We start from the raw sequence: 22,858 nt of genomic DNA, 5'->3' as shown, positions 1-22,858 counted from the left end.
GACAGGTACACAGATCCGTTCTGATTGAATCTGTATTGCTATATTCACAATATAAATGAACTAACCAAATGGCTATCACAAAAAACTAATGTATGCTGTGTATGTCTGTATTGTTAATAAAATCTTATAAAACAGATTCAAACAATGGAGAAAAAAAATGAAAATAACCGGTCCTGCGATGTGGTCTCCAATTTAGTATTTTCCCTACAGGATGTTAACGTCAGCATCTCAGGAGTCTATAAGAGTAAAGTCCCAGATCCCAGGTCCTGACAGTATTCTTCCAGAATTGTACATGAAAGATACAAAAATATGGGTCCATTTACACACACAGACCTTAAAATTAGTAGTTAAGGAGGGTTTCCTACGTTCCTGGACTTTGGACTTTGTCATTCATAGTCCCGGTTTTTAAAAAAGGAGATAAGGACAACCCCAGTGTAATAGGCCGATTTCACGGATTGACTCCATAGTGAAGGTTATGAGTCTGGTCATTCTAAATAGAATGACTATTTGGGCAGATGAAAATAAAATACTGTCTGCTCTTCAGTATAGATTTAGACCAGGCAGGTCTTATAATGACCAACGTTAGAACCTATACCTATTTATTAATAAATAAACAGTAGCAAGAACTGGTTCCATTCGCATGGGTTTTCTGGACCTACCCTCGGTCTTCCAACGAGTCAATCGTTCTAAATTATGGCAAGTCTTTTTGGCTAGGGAGGCATTACACCTGATAGTGTTCATTTCTTGAGGGAGCTTCATACAAATGCGTCAGCCCTACTTCTCCACACAAGGGAGTCTTCCTATATCTGGCACGTTACTACTAATAGAGGAGTTCAGAAAGGTTGTACACTTGCTCCATTTATTACTCACATTGTACATCAATCAATTTGTGAAGGTGCTAATAGTCACAGGTGCTGATTGCCCCTCAGTGGGAATGCATTCATTCCCAGTATTACTTTATGAGGATGATGGTGTCTTGTTAGCTAAAACTGCGAGAGGCCTGCAAATCCTCCTAGATGCATTTGTTGCTTTCCTGGGGGACTTGGACGTTGCTACAAATTTTAATAAATCCTTTATCCTGGTAGTAGGTCCATGATCCACTAAATCCAAAACCTTTTGGGTGAGTGACCACATTCCATCGAAGTTACTAGTATTTTCCGATTTAGAAACATTGTTTGATGATGAAATGAATTGGAATTCCCTCATTCCAACTGAAAAAATATAAGTTTACAAGGGCTACCTTAACCCAACATGATGATGGGCGGAGTGCTGACGTTTTTCAATCATTCACCCCTAGTCAAGAGATCTGGGTTGAATCCATCATTCTATTACTTACTATGCCACCCAAGTTTGGACCGAGCTATATGCAAATTAGTCTTGACCCTGCTCCTCATTGGAACAGTCCAGCCCAAACTGTCAGGCCAGGCCCTTCCTGGACTGGAATCACGCATCCTGGGAATGATTTCCATGTATGCTCATCAGCCAGACTAGCTTGAGTCCATGGGCACAGCGAGCAAGACACCACTTCTGGGCATATCCTTGGCTACTTAGGGCGAACATTGCAAACACAACAAGATAATGGACAGAGTGCTCACACTTTTCAACTAATAAGCCCCAGTCAAGAGATATGGATTGAATCCCTAATTCTTTTGGTCACTCTGCCACCCCATGAACAAAGATCCTGGGACTGGTTTCAGGGTATTATACCTCATCAGCTGGCATAGCTTGAATCCAATAGCATAGTGGTTCCAATCTGAGGAGGCATAGTGAACAATTTAAGGAACAAGGCCACTGACCTGGAAGTCAGAAACTGCAGAGACAATTTCTGCTTCTTAGGTTTTCTGGAACATGCTGAGGGTGTGGAGGTCAGGGGTTGCCTCAAGGATTACCTTCCCACCCTCACAGGTCTGGGCTTTACCCTACCATTGGAACTCAAATGGTGGCCTGCATGGTCCCCTTGCAGCAGGACCAAATGGGGAGACCTTGCCCCATTATAGCCTGCTTCCTCAGCCATGAGCAAGTGCGGCAGCTCCTAACTGCGGCCCAATCACACAGCTCCTATGATCATGAGGGGCAAGAAATCCTTATACTAGTGGAGTTTTTAACAGGAGTCCAACGACTGCAAAAAGACTGTCCTAGACCTCTGGCCTCTGCTCCACCAAATGGACATTAGGTATGGACTATCTGAACCAGCCAAAGCCTGATGACGAATGATGACATGTCCAAATACTTTTTTGATCCGGAGGCTCTGCACCTTTTTTTGGAAGGACTCTTCGTTTATAAAATGGACACTGCCCCCACTGGAATCACACTCTGGCCACCATCCCCCCACCACACCACCTCCATCAGCAAATGGATGAGTATCCTGTTGCATGCATGTACTTCTTCTTAGTGCTGTGTGAAATGTACAGCTAGCAGACGATAGTTTTGTGCAGCTGTGCCATGTTTTGTTATCTGTTGCATTACCTTGCTTGATGCATACCTGCAGGCCCCTGCCCCACTTTACGTATTGACGTGCGTTTATGTATTTTGATGTATTCAGATGCATTCAGATGAATTATGATGTTCTCCTATGTTGAACTTTGTTCACCTGCTGGGCCTGTTAGCCGGCAGCTAATCATGTTACATCTGGTGGTAGGGAGACAATGAGCTAATTACTTGCCTCTATGGGTAACACCATCCCAACCTCATCCTGTGGGACCTCCTACTCTTACTTGAAATCTTACTCCAGAGAATGCACAGAGCTGACATGTGGGTGCCTCCCCCCACTATGGTTGACCTCCATGCTTCACCAGCTCTGGATTGCATCATTGACTGCTGGCTGGATACCGGGGAGATGCCCAAAACCGCTGTCACATAGACTTGTCTTCCACCGTGGCCCCACCTGCATACTGGGTATCTGAATCCACTTTGTGCCCTGCCTCTCTGGATGGGGTGCCCCAGCAAACCTAGACCTTCAGCTACAGACCTCAGCTCTTAAGGTTATAACGCAACTCAGGGTCAGCTAGATAATCCCTCCTAGCTCCCAACTCCCACCTCCTTCCAATCCCTCCTTTTTCCTGTACATTTAGCAGGCTGCCCGGGATGTGTCCAAGGGGTTTATGTACCCAACTGTTGCCTCACCCCTTTCTCACCCCTTACTCCTCTTCTCCCCCGCTCTGCCTTCACATTCTTTCCATCTCCCACTCTCTCCCTACCAGCACCCCCCAGGCCACACCCCACCTCCTAGGACCTCTCCTCGCCAGACCTTTGTAATCTGAGTCACCACCAGGATACGCACATTGCCACAATAGCTGCGCCGCACCTGCTGTCTCCGACTCCCCTTTGCCTCATCTTGTGGAATGCCAATGAGCTAACGCACTGCATAAAGCACAAGAAGGTGTTGTCATATCTAGAGGGGAAACAGATGGATGTAACCCTGCAACAGGAGACACACTTTGCTAATCTGGAGTCCAAAAGGCTGTGATGAAACTGGATGAAGAGAGTGGTGCACAGTAGTTGTCTAGTGTTAGAGGAGACAGGGATGGACCACCAAGGAAATACTGAGTTGCGATTCTCCGATCTACTTCACAGTGCGCTGCCCATTACGGTCATTAAGGCCTCGTCCAACCCGTATGGGTGGTATGTTATTGCCAAGTAGGGGGAACGGACATTATGCGTAGGCTTGATGTATGTCCCAGCGGGGTGATGAGCCCTTACCTGCTCCAACTCAATCAACTCCTCACCAAGATTTGGGCCTCCCACTACCTAATGGGGATGACTGGAATGTAGCGCATGACACAGCGCTGGGCCGAACTGGCCCACTGGACATGGACAATAACACAGACAGGACCCTCCTAAAGGACATGCTTTCATACACCGGTCTGCTTAACCACTGGCATATCTCCCTCCCAACGGACTGGGAGTATACCTTCCTCTCACTGGTACCAAACATGCCATCCAGACTGAACTATTTCTTGGACTCCATCAGGTGGTAGCTATTAACTGAGAGCCTGGGATCCTGAACACAGCACTCTCTGATCATGCACTGGTCTTGCTATTCCTAGACCTAGGCCTCTCCTCTGTAGGCCACAAGCCATGGCACCTGAATATACAGAGCTACAGCACCCCTCAGGGTAAAGCCCAAATGCATGTGCATGTCTCCACATACCTAGAGGACAATTGGGTCTCCATGTCCTCTAACAGGATTCTGTGGGCAGCTGCAAAGTTGACTATCTGCAGCTAGCTCATGAAGGACGCAGCTTTGGCAAACGTGCAGAGAGCAACCCGTCAGAGGGAATTGGAAGGCGAGATTGCGAACTTCATGCACAGCAGACTGCAAAACTCTCACCTCCCACATGCCTGTGACTAGAGAAGGCCACGTGGACCCAGATAAATTATACACATCCAAAACTGTATTTCAATTACATCCGCTCAAATGCCGCCACTATGAGAAAGGAGAAAAGTCCAATCGCCTCTTGGCCGCTCAAGTGCACCAACAGGAGGCTGCCTTGGCCATACACGACATTCACTCTGTGGGTGGTGAGGTTCTCACCTCCCTGCAAGACATAGTTAATGAGTCATAGCTGCCAAGGATTCAGATTGCTATGTGTGACATTTTATAATTTCAGTGAAATTATGAGTGACATTTCAACGACTATGAGTGACACTTTCTAGCTAGCAAAATCAAGCAATGAAGATGAGGGAATCAGATAAATATCAGAAATTACACCCATTTGAGTATAGCTGCCAATGTTTCAGATTGCTTATGTGTGACATTTTCAGAAATTCAGTGAGTTTAAGAGAGTCGTTCAATGACTACATATGGGACACTTAGAGTGGCACTTTCTTGCAACCAAAATAATGGATTTAAGTCAATGGATATAGACAAATATCAGAAACCACACTCATTTGAGCAACAAGAAAGTCGAACTCTGCAGCAGGTGCTTTTAAAACTATTATTTAATTTCTAAATAATCGTCTCCTTCCACCCCAATCTTTGCTTCAGGATCGGCTGAACCACAAGTGTCAAAGGGATCTATGTCACAAAAGCAGCAACCCACTCAGCTATCCACATACAATACAGTTCAATGCAATACAGTATGCTGGTAGATATTATTTGCAGTAGGCATAATACCACTCTGTGCTACTTGATGATGAGAGTGAAATCTGCCAATAGACAAAACTCCGACCTCTCTCCAGCAGGAACATTAATCACATGACTTATCTCTGACTTTAGAAAGTCTCACCGTGCTGGAAAAACAAAGCCTGCTGCTTCATAGCACCAGTGTCAAGCAAGGATATTAAACACTTTGCACTACTAATAAGTCAGTCAAACTGCTAGTTTAGTCAAAACATAGATGGTCCTGCATTTACAGAACAGACAGCCAACTTTAGTGTGCTGGAGCCCCCTTCCCATTTTCGTAACAAACATTTTAAATGTCAGCAGCAGCATATTATTAAATGAATATCTAACTTGTCTGAATCTCTTTACAGCTGTCAGCAGGGGCGGCTGGTGACATTTGAAAGTGGTGAGCCGTAAACTAATTTGCATATTGCACCGCAGCGATCGAGCGTAGCGAGCGATCCCGAACCACCTTGCATCCATCCATACATCATTCATGCATCCACCCATCTATCCACCCACCCACCCTGCATCCATACATCATTCATTCATGCATCCACCCATCCATCCATCATGCATCCACCCATCATGCATGCATGCATCCATACATCATTCATACATCCACCCATACATCCACCCACCCACCCATCCTTCATCCATACACCATTCATTCATGCACCCACCCATCCACCCATCCATCCATCATGCATCCACCCATCATGCATGCACCCATGCATCCACCCATCCATCCATCCACCCACCCTGCATACATCATTCATTCATGCATCCATCCATCCATCATGCATCCGCCCATCATGCATGCATGCATCCATACATCATTCATGCATCCACCCATCCATCCACCCAACCATCCTGCATCCATACATCATTCATTCATGCACCCACCCATCCATCCATCCACCCATCCATCCATCATGCATCAACCCATCATGCATGCATCCATCCATACATCATTCATGCATCCACCCATCCATCCACCCACCCATCCTGCATCCATACATCATTCATTCATGCACCCACCCATCCATCCATCCACCCATCCATCATGCATCCACCCATCATGCAAGCATCCATCCATACATCATTCATGCATCCATCCATCCATCCACCCATCCACCCATCCATCCATCATTCATGCACCCACCCATCCACCCATCCATCCATCATGCATCCACCCATCATGCATACATCCATGCATCCATCCATACATCCATACATCATTCATGCATCCACCCATCCATCCACCCACCCACCCTGCATCCATACATCATTCATTCATGCATCCACCCATCCATCCATCATGCATCCACCCATCATGCATGCATCCATCCATATATCATTCATGCATCCACCCATCCATCCACCCAACCATCCTGCATCCATACATCATTCATTCATGCACCCACCCATCCATCCATCCATCATGCATCCACCCATCATGCATGCATCCATCCATACATCATTCATGCATCCACCCATCCATCCACTCACCCACCCTGCATCCATACATCATTCATTCATGCACCCACCCATCCACCCATCCATCCATCCATCATGCATCCACCCATCATGCATGCATCCATGCATCCATCCATACATCATTCATGCATCCATCCATCCATCCACCCATCCATCCATCATGCATCCACCCATCATGCATGCATCCACCCATCCATCCACCCATCCTGCATCCATACATCATTCATTCATGCATCCACCCATCCACCCATCCATCCATCCTGCATCCATCATTCATGCATCCATCCACCCATCATGCATGCATCCATCCATGCACCCATCCACCGAACAATCATTAATGCACCCACCCTGCATCCATCCATCATTCATGTATTTTTATGACCATATAAAAATAAATTATGGACTCTAACAAGCCTTTTGGATCGATGTTGAAGGATGTGCCAGTTTACATATTACATCACCCCTACCTTTTTATGCTGGAAACCTTCTACCGCCCATGTATTTGCCATCCTGTAAGCCCTAGGTATGTACTATACAAATTCACATACAAACATACACCAACATGCATGCAATAATAAATGCATATATCATGCTATTCCGCCTCTACCGTTTGTTAACATTTAGAAATTTTATAACCTTAGTTCTAAGAGTACATTATATTTGTGGTGACAGTTGTTAACTCATTTTCTGGAAAATGTTTGTCTGAGAATTTTTACATTACCAAAACCCCATGCCATGAAATAAACGGGTGACCTGGAATAGACGCACACATTTCTGCAGCAGATGCTTTTACACACTGAACTATCTCAAGTCATTTGTGCAAGCTAGTTTACTGGAACACCGAAAAACGTACACTCTTACCTTGCTGCCGGTCCCGCACACGTCACAGGCTCAAAGCGCCCCTGGCCAATCCTGGCGCCAGGGGCACAGGTACCCTCTCGCCCACAGCACGCCCATTAGGGCTCCTGATGGGCATGCGCAACGCCGCCAAAACACAAGTGCGCATGCGTGGGCACGGGTAAAAATTCACCCTCCGTCCCCACGCATGCGTACTTGTGTTGCCGTCTGTACAATCATGTCAATGAATCAACATGACGCCCGCCCGGCGGTCTGACATCATGTTGATTCATTGACATGATTGTCATGAGGGAGCTGCGGGCGGCGCCGGGCAGGGGGGGCTACGCCCACAAGCCCCAATGGACGAACAGCGCCTGCCTGTCAGAATGATCCACCGATAGGAGCTGCTATCGTGGCACTGTGAGATTGCTAGCCTACCTCTGCGTCAGAGAGTCAGTCAGCGAACCATGATGACCTGCCTCAGTCTTTGCCACCTGCTCCCACTATGAGACTCACACTGGTGTAGTGAGTCCAGGCACAAGTTAGAGTCTGCCTGGGCAGGGCACAGCAACAAAACGTCGAGGTCAGGAGGACTAAAGTGAGCAGGTGGTCGATTCTCAAACACCGACTTCCCACTTTAACTCTGGGACATGCAGCAGGGGCATTCTTGGGTGCCGTGGAGCCCAGCTGGAAAACAGGAAGTTCAACATCCTGCCACAGCATGCGCTCTGACAGGACATGGCTCCTCCGCACAGTGGCGTAACGATAATTGAGGGGGCCCCCTGCCAGGTATGTGGAGGGCCCCTCCAGACTCTATTAGGAGCTCTCAGGCCGAAGTGCAGTGCTGAAGGGGCCCCCTTGAGCTTGATGCCCCCCGCACTGCGGGGGATGCGGGGGCCTGTGTTAAGCCCCTGCCTCCGCAACAGTGTGTTCATGTGGGACCTGATGTGACCCGGAGAAGAGTAGCAGAAGGAAAGTTTGGTGGCACTACTTTAAAGAGCTTCTTGGTCTAATAAATAAAGCCTTCTATGCAATAAAAAACAGACCAGGTAATTAATGTATTTCGTTAGGAAGGTGTCTCTGCAAAGAGGAGTTGAAGACAAGCAGCAAGCATCTCTTCGACAGTATCGTCCAGCACCGACCCTCCGATCGAAAGAAAGTACAGGAAATGTGTGAATCCACCGCCCTTGCCCCTGATAACATTTCTATGATTGAAGTAATACGCTGCACTGACTTTTCACTACCGGGAAGTGCTGCGCTTTGCAAATCACACGAGTGCACTGTAGCACTAGCGGGCAGAATTAATCATATCAGAGGAGCAGTTTTAACCACGTGCTAAGGATCTCTGTCTGGACTTTATTCTAACGGCAGCCGCACGCTCACTAGTCACGTCACAGAGTCATTAATATGATGTCATTAATCAGGCTCTGGCCAGCACGGCGGGGGAATTTCTTTTACACTGTAGCAGCTAATAGCTGCAGACTCACCCCAAGCCTGCCAGAAGCAGAGAGCAGAGCGCACTGACACTCCAGATGAAGAAATCAGCTTTAGTTTCAATAGTCAGAAGGGTGCATCATGATTACAACCCTGCTGACGAAGAGCTATTATTATTGACTTCCAATTTCAGGGCGGTGCAGCGAACCACCACATTGAAATGCATTAATTTAGCGCCTGATGCGTGGTACTTGGCAGGGCTGATGAGTTCTCACTCTTCTACATACTCTGGAGACAGCGGCCAGTGCTGAGCGAACAGTGGACTTCTTTGAGGGTATGCATCTTCCCAGTCTCACAGAGCAGAGTCATGCCCTACTGGAAGGAGAAATCAGTAGGGTTAAAATAGCAAAAGACATCTCCAAGCTTCCCTACCATAAGGCTCTTAGCAAGGACGGCTTATAAATGGGTGGGAGGGAATGTCATTGATTCACTCGATCCCGCCTTTCAGGAGGCAGAGCAGACAGGTTCTTTGGGCCCCATCTCTAATAAGGTGGTGATAGCAGTACTCCCTAAGGAGAGAGGAAGGACCCCCTTCTGTGTGGCGGCCTTAGGCCCATCTCTTTACTCAATGGAGATATAAAAATTCTCACTGGCATGCTGGCGGCTTGCCTTTGAAAGGTAATAAGGTTTCTGATACACAACACACAAGTAGAGTTCATACCCAGTCGCTCCTCCAGGGACCACCTTCACACTCTCACCCTATGGAAGGCCAAAGACCTATTGGATGAGACCATTTCCCTCTCATTTGATGCAGAGAAGACGTTCGATAGGAACTAGTGGGGATACCTTTTCCCCGCCTTGTAGAAGTTTGGACTCTAATATCATCTTATCACTAAGGTCTGATGGCTATATGATAACCCCACAGCATAGGTCAATTATGGTGGCTTCCTGTCGGATCCTTTTCCGATCCAGAGGGGAACACACCAAGCTGCTGATTGTCACCTTCTGTTCCTGCTGGCAATGGAGCCTCTGGCAGCCACCCTCCGCCAATCACCACTTCTCACAGCTGTACCTATGCCGGAAGGGTCTTCCAGGATCTACTTGTATGCAGACTATATACTCCTTACCCTCAAGGACCTCCGCTGTCCCCTAACAGCCCTGCTGGACATAATAGCAGATTTTGAGGCCCTGTCAGGGTCCCAGGTAAAGTGGGATACCCCTTTCACACATAAGCACAAGGTTGATGATCCATGACTATCCTCTCTTGGAAGCATCGTGCCTCGAGTACCTGGGGATCTTGGTCAGCCGGGCTCTGGACTTTACGGTGGTGGACAACCTGGATACTCTCATAGCTCGCATGAAACTTGACTTTCAAAAGTGATCCCATCTGGGCCTTTCCATATGGGGGAAGGTACAGGAAGTGCAGAAGGTAATGCTCCCGAGGTTTACATATGCCCTGTGTATGCTGATGCTCCTGGTTACCCTGGTGACGCTATGCACAGTGGATGTGGAGATCGGTGCTTTCGTCAGGGGTTCTCCTGTCCCCGTGAGGCCTACACTAAATTCCTTTTTTTTAGTTTAACAATGGTCCTTTAGCTTGAGAAAATTGAACAAAGAATAAGCACAGACTAAGAATGAAGACTGTGTATTTTCTTCAGTGTCCAGCCGGACAAGGAAGCATTTATTTAGAAGAATTAGAGAATTAGCACGTTTGAGGTGAAACAAGTCACACAAAAATATAACTGGGCACAAGCCTGTACCAAGTCAAGAAAGGACAATACATGGGGGAAAGTAACAGGCAAACAAACAGATTCAGCCATCACGCTGAACCTCACAGGACCCATCAGCCGTCCTTGGACGCTAATTTTAGCGACTCCAAAAATCCCACACTTATATGCGGAACTCCTACCGGAACTAATGAGACGCGATCCAGCCTCTTGCTCAGAAGGCTATCAGGACCCCTCCGCCGCCTAGGAGCATGCCTTCTAGGCCTACTAATTACAACTAATCAGGCAAAGCTCAATTTATTTTAGTCCTGATGAGGATCCCAGTATAAACCCCTGGAGATAGGGATCGAAACGTTCGTCGACTGTTTAACATAGTACTGCTGCTTTTTCGATTTATGATTTATGTCGCAGTTACTGTGGGATAGAGCTTACTTATAATTTTATTTGCATTGTAAGCAGCCATTTCTCCTGTTTGTTTGCCTGTTACTTTCCCCCATGTATTTTCCTTTCTTGACTTGGTACAGGCTTGTGCCCAGTTATATTTTTGTGTGACTTGTTTCACCTCAAACGTGCTAATTCTCTAATTCTTCTAAATAAATGCTTCCTTGTCCGGCTGGACACTGAAGAAAATACAGAGTCTTCATTCTTAGCCTGTGCTTATTCTCTGTTCAATTTTCTCAAGCTGAAGGACCATTGTTAAACTAAAAACTAGTACTACCCGGGGTCCTTTGCCACCTATACGGGTTCCCTTGTTCTAAATACCTACACTAAATTCCTGGCATGCCGCTTTGTGGAGGCCCGGTCCTACCGTCGGTCGAGCACTACACCCTGGCTCTCCACCTCACGCAGATGGCTCATATGCTCCCCCGAACTCCGGACCCACTGCAGTGGGTCTCGGTGCAATGCTTGCTATTGTTAAGTTGACACAGACTAGACACCTTGTACAAGGGAGGCACGCCTTTGAGACATCTTGAAAACCCGATGCTGCAGGTTATGCAGCAATCCTGGCACTGGGTTCACCGCCTCCTTGGAGTGGATCCACTTCTCCATGTGTACACATCCTTATAGGGCAGAAATTGCAAATGTATTGAGGGGAAGTCCTCAATTGCGAAGAGTGGCTAGCGGCGGGCATCCACATGCTGGCCCTTGACATAGCACATGAGACCCTCAAGCCCTTTGAGCGGATAAGTGAGGAGTTTGATCTACCTTCCCAACAAGAGTAGCAACATTTCCATTTGTGGCACTGACTATGATGCAGCCTCGGCGAGCAGCAAGGGTCTCACAGGCCTCACCAGTAGCATTCTTTCTCAGGATGTGAGTCTGCTCCTGAGGGGTTATGGTGGGGCTTCACAACCTCTTGAACCACCAGTTATTCTTGATCCCTCTCCTCAACAACCTCTGAACCGAATGGCAAACCCAGCTGCAGACGTACTAGGAGGATAAATGGGCAGAAATAATGGAGGCGCTTGACAGGGGGATGCGGGAGGCCTGCCTGAAATATTGTCTCTTCAAACATTGCACAGTTGTCAATGTACCCCAGTGAAGCTGCATAATGTGGAAATGTTGTCACATGCAAACTGCTGGTGGTTCATGTACTACTTGAATGCTCCTCAATCCAACCATTCTGGGAAGCGGGGTGTTACGTGAGACCATGATGCTCAGGACCCCTCTCCCCAACTCTATGATTCTACTACATGACATGGGGGTCTCTCTGGACCTCTTCCGCACTCAGCACCTCCTTCTGCACACTGCCCTGGCAACAGCCAAAATCTGCATCCTTCGCCACTGGCACTCCTCTACACCCCTTCCACAAGAGGAGTGGCTGGCAGCAATGTTTTTGGTGGCCACCCATGAGTGTATCATATACAATCTCCAAGATAGAGTGGAGTAATTCCGACAGATGTGAACGCCTTTCCTCCTTGACACATAGCAGCCAAAAATGGTAAATAGCGGTGCTGAGACCAGCCAACTATACTGGGACAGCCCCCCCCCCCACTCCCTCCAGTTTCAGACATTCCCCCTAATCTCATGGGCATCCCCCATCAAACCCCCCATCCCACCTTATTTCCTACTCTCCCCTTCTCACTGCTATCTTCTTTGTCCTCTCACCCTTCCTCATCATTTTCGGTTCCCCCTCCCCTCTGACAAACTTTGCCCTACAACATGACCTACTGCATTGAGCTGCAGCCATACCAACCTCCCGTTATGCACGAGCCACCTGCCAACACTATGGGACCTCCCACTTCCTCCCTCATCCCAAGGTAATCAGGCCTGGGGGAAGGTGACCCTCCTATTGGTTGCTTACCAGGTATCGCCCTAACTAGGCCAGCTGGATACATTTGATCCTGTCACAAAAGGTATAATTCTCCTGTGTGTTCAATATTTTGTGTGATTTTAATGCCCAAATACCTTATCTCATCTTTCATAATTGGGAGGCTGACATTCATATTCCAAGCCATACATTCAGTTTTGACTAGTTAATCTCGTATCCTGAGATCTGTACGAATTGATGTGCTAAACTGTATATTATTGGAATGGCCGTGATAAAATTGGATGTGTAAATCATCATATCGTCTGCATATAGGGATACGTTCTTTAAAATTCTCTAAAAGGATGGGCGTATCTACCCCTGACACTAATAGGGAGAGTTAATATAATCAAAATGATGCTCTAACCAAAACTCATATTTTTGTTCCAAAACATTCCATTAGCTTTTAAGGAGGAGGCTCTAAGAAAAACGCAATCAAAGATGTACTCCTTTATCTGGGACTCTAGGGGGAAAAGAATCTCATGGAAAAAACTACAAAGGAAGAAGAGCAAGGGAGGATTATGTGCACCTGATCGAACTCTTTACGCTTGGGTATTTCTAACAAGGGCATGCAAAATGCTTATGAATCAGCCAGACGACTCAGATATAGGGAAAATGTTTAAAGTGATGTTATGGGACATAAAGAGAGGTGATCATGCCTTTACATATAAATTTGGAGACCCACGTTTTTTAAGAAGGTTCATCTGAAGACTTTCAGAGATATAGCGATTACCTGGTCGAAAGTTAGAAAGCTTTTAAAGATCAGCTATTATAGCGCTATGGCACCTATAAGGGAATCCCCGGGGTTACCGGAGTGGACCAAAGATACTCTGGCAATTCCATTAAAATCGGTCGGGATTGAATGCTGGGCTCAACTCATGCCGGAGGGCTCCCTGCTAACATGGGAAGAACTGAGTAACATCACAGACAGTAAATTATCAAAATGTAAATACCTCCAAATAAGAAGCTGGAGCCAGGCAATAGGTGTAAAGGTGGGTGTCTCAAATGATTTGGAGAAGGCCCTAAACATGAGAATGCGGAATAAGAAAGAGACAGCTAACCTATATTGGATGATGATTGATCTGGCTGACGGCAACTTGACTTTACCTTCTCTACTGTGGGTAGAATGCTTGCCGGACTCCAGTACAGAAGAAATTTGGCAAGTATCTTTTGACTTACCACACTCTACAATATCAGCTGCCAATTTAAAGAGAAATCATCTCTTCTCTTTCCACAGAGTATACTGGTCCCCTCTCAAGCTCTCCAAATTTGTGAGAGGACCAACACCCTGCTGTCCGCAGGAAAAAGCTGATGATATACACATGTTTTTAAGATGTCCAAAGCTACATTTGTTTTGTGGGTGGGTTATTGAAGGTATGAAAACCATGTTCGGTTTTGATATACAGGTGAGCATAATGTTAATATTTTTTGGAATGTTTTCGAATTATGATCTGTTTCCACAAGATATAAGTAAGTTGTCTCTCTATCTAATTTTGCTTGCCCGTAGAGAAATTTGTAAACATTGGATTAGGGGGCGACCCCCCAACATTCTTGGATTGGGTAAATTCGATTAAATATTCAGTAAAATTGGATAGGGCTACTTGGAAGCGGAAAAGGATTTCTAGTTGCCATGTATGGGTTGCCTTGATAATTTGTGACCCTAGAGAATCATCAGTCCTATAATTATTCCTTTGCACAGTCTTACTTACTACTCGGGTCAATTCCTGGGGCCATCCAGTTAGAAGAATTGAAATGACGATGTACGAGAGGCATGTGTAAAGTGCATTCATTCAGATCAGAGCCTCCCTGTCACGGGTGCCAATCACCGAACGGGGGCCCGCAGAGCTAACAAAAGTGGACTCTGGGTACATCTAATGGCGTATGAGGACAAAAGAAAATTCTAAAAAATAGGTATAATTCTCCTGAGTACAATGTATGTAATGTATGCTCTGCTTCTTTTCACCATCCTGCAACACCCCCTCTTCACCGCCCCCCCCCAATCTGGTAATATGTACTTGTGGCGGTTCAAGTTCGGCTTGGATGATGACCAAATCTTCAGTAGAAGGACCTCCCCTCTCCCATAGGGTGTAACCAGGTCCGTCTAACCCCGGATTACTAGTTAATACCCGTGGGGAGAGAAGAGGCAGCTCAGGACCACCAAAGTGAGGGAACGCCAATGTAGCCCCAGGAATGCAAACTTTTCTTGAATTCTCTGGTATGAGGTGCAGCCCTTGGGAAACAAACAAGACACAAGAATAATTAACAGAAGCAGAAACTATCTTTAAATTAATATTACATATCCCAGTGTACTATACTACCCCTCTGTTGTGTGCTGCCCCAGACTTACCATAGACAGCGACGTATTTGAAAATCGAAGAATTGAGGAAAAATAACTCTCTACATCAGAGTTCAAGTAATCCAGATGCGATAGGCAAACTATGCCCTCCAAGGAAGTGAGTTCATAGACTCCAAAAAGGAGTACTGAAGTCCAGCGGTATTTCAAATATGTAGAGTCTTCTTAGAAATCGAGCGGTATAATAGTCAAGGAAAAAGAAAAAAGTAATAAGGTCCAAAAGCTGCTCACGTCGCTTTAATATAAGTGGGCACATAAGGTAAAAGGAAAAATAAAGACTCAAGGCATCCCAGAATAAATGACTGCCGCCACAATGACGGTTACTTTTGAAACAGCGTCTGAAATAATTGAAGTGCGCGCGCACGCCAAAAAAATAACAACAAGAAATCAGACGGGCTAATAAATACTTAGCTCTGTCAAACAATAAAACCTAAAACAGAGTGAAAACGAGAAGCACAAACACGCGCTAATTTAATCCAAGAAGCCAACAGGGTCATTCAAGTCCAAAGAGAAATCTCGGAAGAATGCAGGACAGAGATTTCTCTGGGTACGAAAAAATGCAGAAGCTGGAGGAGACGATCCAAACAGAGAAATGATGCAAGGAGGCCTGGTCCACTGGAAAGTAGATTGCCAAGCACCTGTGCTTGGTAGCAAGTTTCCTTATATGCCCAATGAGTCACATGACAGAGTCTGGGAGCGCACACAACCTGCTCTCCCCTATGGTGCATTCTGGGTAATGTAGTTCTCTAGAATACAAGGATGACTAGACCTAATGTATAACAGTACTGTATCAATGTAGTACTTCTGTGTGGGATTATCAATAAAAAATTATAACACAAAAAAGTGTGTTTTGCATATGGCTGGGTCTAAACTGGAATGGCGAGCAGAAAAAAAATTATGGATTTGTAGGCCCAGATCTCGGTACTGGGGTGAACGTTTGACAATGTTCAGCATTCTGGCCATCATCATGTTGTGTTGTTAAAGTCATCCTATGTGGGAAGGCTATGCTCAGAGGTGGGTCCCGTGCCCACGATGCCATTGGGTTCAATCTAGCCTGGCTGATGAGGGGCGATATACCAAAGCCGGTCCCAGGATGTTTGTTTCCAGTCCAGGGAGGACCTGGCCTGGCAGCTCAGACTTGATTGTTCCAATGGCTAGCAGGGTCAAGACTGATTTGTCAATAGCTGGGCCTAATTAGAATGGTGTGTTGAGCACAAAAACTATGGACTTTGCCCAGATCTCTGTACAGGGGTGAATGTTTCACAATGTAAAGCATTCTGTCCATCATCTTTTGTGTGTTCTTTTATAACGGCTATTGCCACAGTATATATCTTTGCTTCTAGGATAGGACAAAAACCACTGTGTATGTAATTGCGGATTTGCCAGGGCACATGTCTTTCCAAAATATCTTATGGTAGTGACATCTGGGGGGTATACTAATGTTAAGCATTTGCAGATAATAGAATTTTTTTAGACATCTGATAAGTGTCCCCTAATACATAGTGCATGAGGAGCTAATATTGTGGTCAGGAGCGGAGGAGAGTCGTCCCACTGCTTTCTCGCAGTGCAAGAAGCCAAAACATAAAATGGGACTAACTTTTAGTTAGTACCATTTTATGTTTGTTTTGTGGGTGGGCGGGGCTGCTCTGCTCTCTGAGCAGGGCAGCGGAGGAGTGGTTTGCCCACTCCTGAGCGTGCAAATACTATTTGGTCGGGCCTCTTGGCCCGCCCAAAGCAGTCATGCACACTTTGCCCTTCTTCGTGCAGCCTGCATGGAGAACATGTCGACCCCTCTAGCCCCTGGCTGAGGGCAGTGTCAAAGTGCTCCAGACTAATCACAATGCTGCATGCAGCATTGTGATTGGCTAAGGGGAGGGAGCCTGGCTGACACTTCCTGTTCCAGTTCCTGTCGGAGGCATGAAAGCAGGAGCAGAGAAGATGTGGGACCTGGTGGAAAGGTAGGTTTAATATTTTCTTCTTCCAATTATGACCCCGCACACCCCCCTCCCCGCGTGACCTCCCCTCACCCCCCCAACCCGCAAGCCATGCTGGCCACTACTTTTTGTGGTTATTCATCCACTCCTGCAGTGGTTAACCGTTTGGACTAGAGCAGAAACAGGGAAATACTGCAGAACTTTCTTTCCCTTGATTAAACTAACTCCAACCCATGGTTAAAGTGCGTTAAGGAGTCTTTTAATATCATAAGAAGGGGTGATTTATTTGTCAACCCAATAGTCAAGTCTGACGTGATCTAGGTAATACAAGAACTGCTTTTTACCTGGTCTCTAGGAAACCACTACTGGAAGTTTGAAAAAAATATGGTATCACTAATCACTTTTATCAATAAGGACGAAACCCCATCAATAATTGCAATCAAATAAGATAGGACATAGCTTACGAAAAAATATCCCAGTTTCTAGGGGGGTAAGGGAGTGTTGCATTTTAGCTCCCATCCTGTTCAGTTTATTCATTAACGTGAAACTAGATTATTTGGGTTCACAAGCACTTCTGAATCAGTTTTCCCATTTTTTGTCACACATGGCCTTGAGAATAACTCAGATAAGGCTAAATACATGGTCCTACAGCCCAATCACCTGTGACTTAGACATCATTAAACCTCTTCTTACTCGCAGCTGCAAACCAGGGTAGGCCATTGGCCTGACACAAAAGTATAAATTGGAAATACAAAGACACGTCAATGTCAACGAATGCTATAGAGATGTAGTAGTTGTTGTTGCAGTGCCCTTCCGGTTTTCCACACATTGCTCCCGAGCCCTGCTAATATGAACAATGTTATCACAATTAATGTTCTTCATGGAAGGTGCCATGCTGTTGCACTTTCATTATCTGATGTAGAGCTGCAAGCAGCTGCTCACTGCGAAGTCCAATTCAGCAGAATTGATTTAAAAGCTTTGTATTGCCGTTCTCAGACTTCAAGTTATCTCATCTTCAACCCCCAGGACTTTCATTAAATGTAGGAGAACAGATAACAAATGAAAAATAACTCACAAGCACAATTTTATTTGATTTGGCTCAAAAAAGAAATTATGATTCAAGCAACAGACTCCATCACATAACATACCTCGCGTACTACAGATTTTAACGGTGAAGTTTTTTTGAATCAATCCTTCCATTTTCTCTTTGCCGGTGTTGCTCTCCCAGAAGAGTACAAGTCACAATTGGTTAACCTTAGTGCTGTTTGAAGCCATTACTCGATAAACTGGTATAAATTGGTTTTGGTAAACATGAAAATAAAATAACAGCAGTAATCTCATACCCATCCCCTCGGTGGGCTTTGTGAGTGGAATGATGCTCAGCCTTGAGATATGTGAACGTGAAAGCACATGCCTCTGGATTCGCTGACATCAATTATGTATATTGTCGTACCAAATAAAGCGAACAAAAGCAGTGGTGCTCTGCTTGTTGGCTTTCCTTCAAAATGGCTTTCACGAAAAAAATTTGCGAGGGGCGACTACATTAAAACGCCATCAGCACCACAAAGCGCACCTGCAATATTCATGCAACACAAACACCCCACATTCATATTCTTCATAAATGATAAAAAAACAGGCGTTCCCGGGCTACATCTGAAAAGAGAAATATAATTATAAATATAAATGCATAAATATAAAACAAAAGTACCGGTTTGCATATTCCAAAGTCCAGCATACCAGTGGCAGAATAAAATTACTGGGAGAATATAAACGAGCAATCTCAGCCGCCAAAACCACCTACTTCTCCACCAAAATCCTCAACTCCGCGCAAAAATCTAAAGACATTTTCGCCATTGTAGAAGAACTCTCACATCCGGATAGGGTGACCATCAAACCCCTTCCATCTCAAGCACTTTGTGATTCCCTCAACTGCTTCTTCATAGAAAAAATGAGCAAAATCAAAAACTATTTCCTCCACACCCCCGACTACACCCCTCACTGAGGCTGCTCCCTCCACTAACCCTCACTCTCTGACTCAGTTCCCCCCCTTATTAGAAGACGTTTTCATCGCCTTGCTTAATAAAGTTTCCTCTGGCTCCCCCACAGATTGCTGCCCTCCCGCGATTCTCCGGGCTGCTTTTTCAGCATGCCCCGCCCCTCCACTGGCCCTCCGGAACAGTTCTCTTCTGCTCGGTGAGGTCCCTAGCCAGTTTAAGAACGCGGAGGTAGTACCCATTTTAAAGAAACCCACTGCCGACCCTACGGTTATGGGCAACTTCCGTCCCATCTCCCTTCTCCCCTACCTAAGCAAAGTACTCGAGACGCATGTAACTAGTATCCTCAGTTCTTTTATTGAGGACTCCAACTTCTTGGACCCCCAGCAGGCCGGGTTTAGACCCGCCCATTCGACAGAGGCGGTCATTCTCTCTGTAATGGAGGAACTCCGTAGAGGCGCCGATTCTAACACCCATCAAGCCCTGATTCTCTTGGATCTGTCGGCGGCCTTTGACACGGTCGACCACACCATCTTGGTCAACCGTGTCAAAGAGGCTGGTATCGGAGGGACGGCCCTTGATTGGGTCCGTTCATTCCTGACGAACCGCCACCAATCTGTCCGACTTTCCCATTTTTCGGCTGACAGGATGAAACTCACCTGCGGTGTGCCACAGGGTTCGTCTCTGTCCCCAATTCTTTTTAATTTGTACCTCACCCCCCTGATCCGCTCCCTCCGGGGAAGGAATGTCACTGCATTTAACTATGCAGATGACATTCAGCTCATTTTCAATCTTGACTCCTCGCAGGTTGCGGCTCAGGATTTCCAGTCTACCCTCTGTCATATTAGCAACTGGATGGGCACTCACCATCTCAAACTCAACCCCGACAAGATGGAGCTTGTTCTTGTCGGAGGCCCATCCAGCCCCTGGAACTCCACCTTCTGGCCCCCTGCCCTTGGCCCCTCCCCTTGCCCTGCTGACAAGGTAAAAAGCTTGGGGGTCTATATCTCACATGATCTTTCCATGCAACATCAGGTCAGTGCTACAGTGTCTTCCTGCTTCCACCAGCTCAGAAAAATTCGTAAAATAGCCCATTTTCTGACCACTGAAGCTCTCACCCTGACGTTGCTGGCATTAGTCATCTCTCGGATTGACTATGCCAACGCTTTGTATGCAGGCATCCCACAATACCAAATCAAAAGACTACAGCTGATACAGAATCAGGCAGCCCGCCTGATTTACCACCAACCAAAACATCATCACGTCCGTCCTCTACTCAAAGCCCTTCACTGGCTTCCTGTATCAGAGCGTTGTAAATTCAAACTAGGCTGTTTGACCCATAAATCCCTGGCCGGCATCGGCCCCTCCTTCATCTCGTCTCTTCTGCACCCGTACGTCCCTTCTAGACCCCTCCGATCTTCCCACCATGCTCTCCTTCAGACGCCCAGGTTTAGGCGCAAAAAGCACGGAGGCCTCAGATTCTCTTTTTTGGCCCCCTCACTCTGGAACTCTCTCCCACTGGAACTTAGACTTTCCTCCTCTTACCCTCACTTCAGGTCCCTCCTAAAAACTCACCTTTTCCGCTGTGCTTACACATAAGCTCCCTCTCCCTCCCCCCTTTGTCTCTTTATGATTTAGTGAACAGCGCCAAGAAACCGTCCGGTGTATGTTGCGCTTTATAAATCTTTTTTACATTACATTACATTACATTACATGGGTACAGTGCAGAGTCTAAAATGCTGCAAAGGTCTGCATTATGCTGCCGCTTTCCATTATGCACCCTAAATCTTAATAACCCCTTCGCTACAGGGGTAATTCCCCCCACGGTGCGGGGGTCAGGGAGGTCCTTGGCGCCGCTGTGCTTGTGACGAGCCCAGCTCGTCATGACTCACAGTGGAGCTGTGCTCATGACGAGCTGGGCTCATCACAGACCCGCCCACTGATTAATTCTCGCGCACAGGCTAGGAATTAACCGCGCCTGTGCGGGCCGCGGCCGTTATGACGAGCTCAGCTCGTCATGAAGGGGTTAAAGACATTGGCCATCTAACTAGTCCAAAGCCTTCATTACGAGTGGCCCAATACATTCCAGTATTGTAGAAAAAAAAGTACTGAATCACACAAAGAAGTCCAATGGTTATGGTGTATGGCCAGTAACAAAGTGATACAAAGTTCAAAGTTGGAATAACGGGAAGGTACTCCCGTGCTGCAATCAGTACAGTGTTCTGTCTTCAAGGTCGTGAGAATGAGCCAAGTAATAAACAGGCAGTCACCAAGAGCCGTCCAGTAACCACAAAAAGTATCTAACCCACAGAGCAGGTGTTTGGAATCAGTTGAGGAAATGGTCATATTGGGTCGTCCAGGGGCTGTAGAGGCATAATCTAGCAAGAAACGTGCGCACACACCAGTAATGTAGACGGTCTTGATAGGCCTGAATACGCACAAGTTTCCCCACATGTGTGGTTCTGAACCTGCGCAGGTTTCCTCGACTGCTTTTGAACACCTGACATCTTGGATAGGTACTTTTGACTTTTACCGGACACAGTACTGATTGCAGCGAAGAAGTAACTTTCTGTTACACCATCTTGAACATGGGCATTATATGTTCAACTCAGCCTGGAAAGAGTCTAAGTGACAAAACACATGTCGGCTGCCTGTCTGTATTGGATATTACGTCTTTGACGTAAGAAATGGGAAACCGGTCCCAGGATGCTTTTTTCTGGTCAGGTGAAGACCTTACTTGGCCATTCGGGCTGGGCTGTTCCCATCATGCACAAAGTCTTGACTTATGTGCATCTGGCTAGTTATGGATAACCCTGGGCGTAGTACTTTGCTACGCTCACAGAGCGTGCGTAGTTTGCGGTACTAAGCACTACGCGAATTGCACGTAGCACAGTGTAAAAACACATAGCGTAGCATAGCGGGCATTTTTTACTTGCTCACAATCCTCAACGTCAAGTTGGCGACCGCGAGCAAGCAAAATCAACATCCCAGCAAGACTTTTCCTCGTTCACGATCAGCAAGATCAAGTTGCCGATCGCGAGCGTGGAAAATAAACCTCCCGGCGAGATTCTCAACGCGGGGAAGGTCAGGTTTCTCATTGCGAGTGGTGGAGTATGCTCAATGAGAAACTATCAGGCTGCGTTGAGAAAGCTGCAGCTCGAGTGCAAATCTACTCGAGCGGCAGAAAACAACCGCTTGCACTGTGCAAGATGCCGATTGCACACTGCGGACAAGCATCCGGCGCTGTGCAATCAGTGCGAACAGCATTTCCCTACCGCACTACGCAGTTTACGCTACTACTCAAACTACGTCCTGGGTTAGTTCTGAACTAGGGTGGCGGAGTGAGCCAAAGAACAATGATGGATTCAACGCAGATCTGTGACTGGGGTTGAGTGTCTGAAAAGTTTCAGGGCTCCGTCATAATCTCCTTGTGTTTGCAAGAAATGTGAATAACAATGGGAAGATGAAATACGACCAACTCAACTTTGCATCACTTTATTACTGGCCATACACCATAACCATTGGACTTCTCTGTGTGCTTTGGTACTTCTCTCTTCATTAAGTTCTGACTATTTCACCCTAGGTGGCAGGGTGTTTGTACCATGAGAGAACCAACCTCTAACATTTGTTGTGGTTCTAAGTAATTATTTCCTTAATTGTTGAACGG

Source organism: Lissotriton vulgaris, chromosome 3_1 (assembly GCF_964263255.1).
Source record: "Lissotriton vulgaris chromosome 3_1, aLisVul1.2, whole genome shotgun sequence".
Lineage (NCBI taxonomy): Eukaryota > Metazoa > Chordata > Amphibia > Caudata > Salamandridae > Lissotriton > Lissotriton vulgaris.
This window is presented reverse-complemented; position numbering follows the sequence as displayed.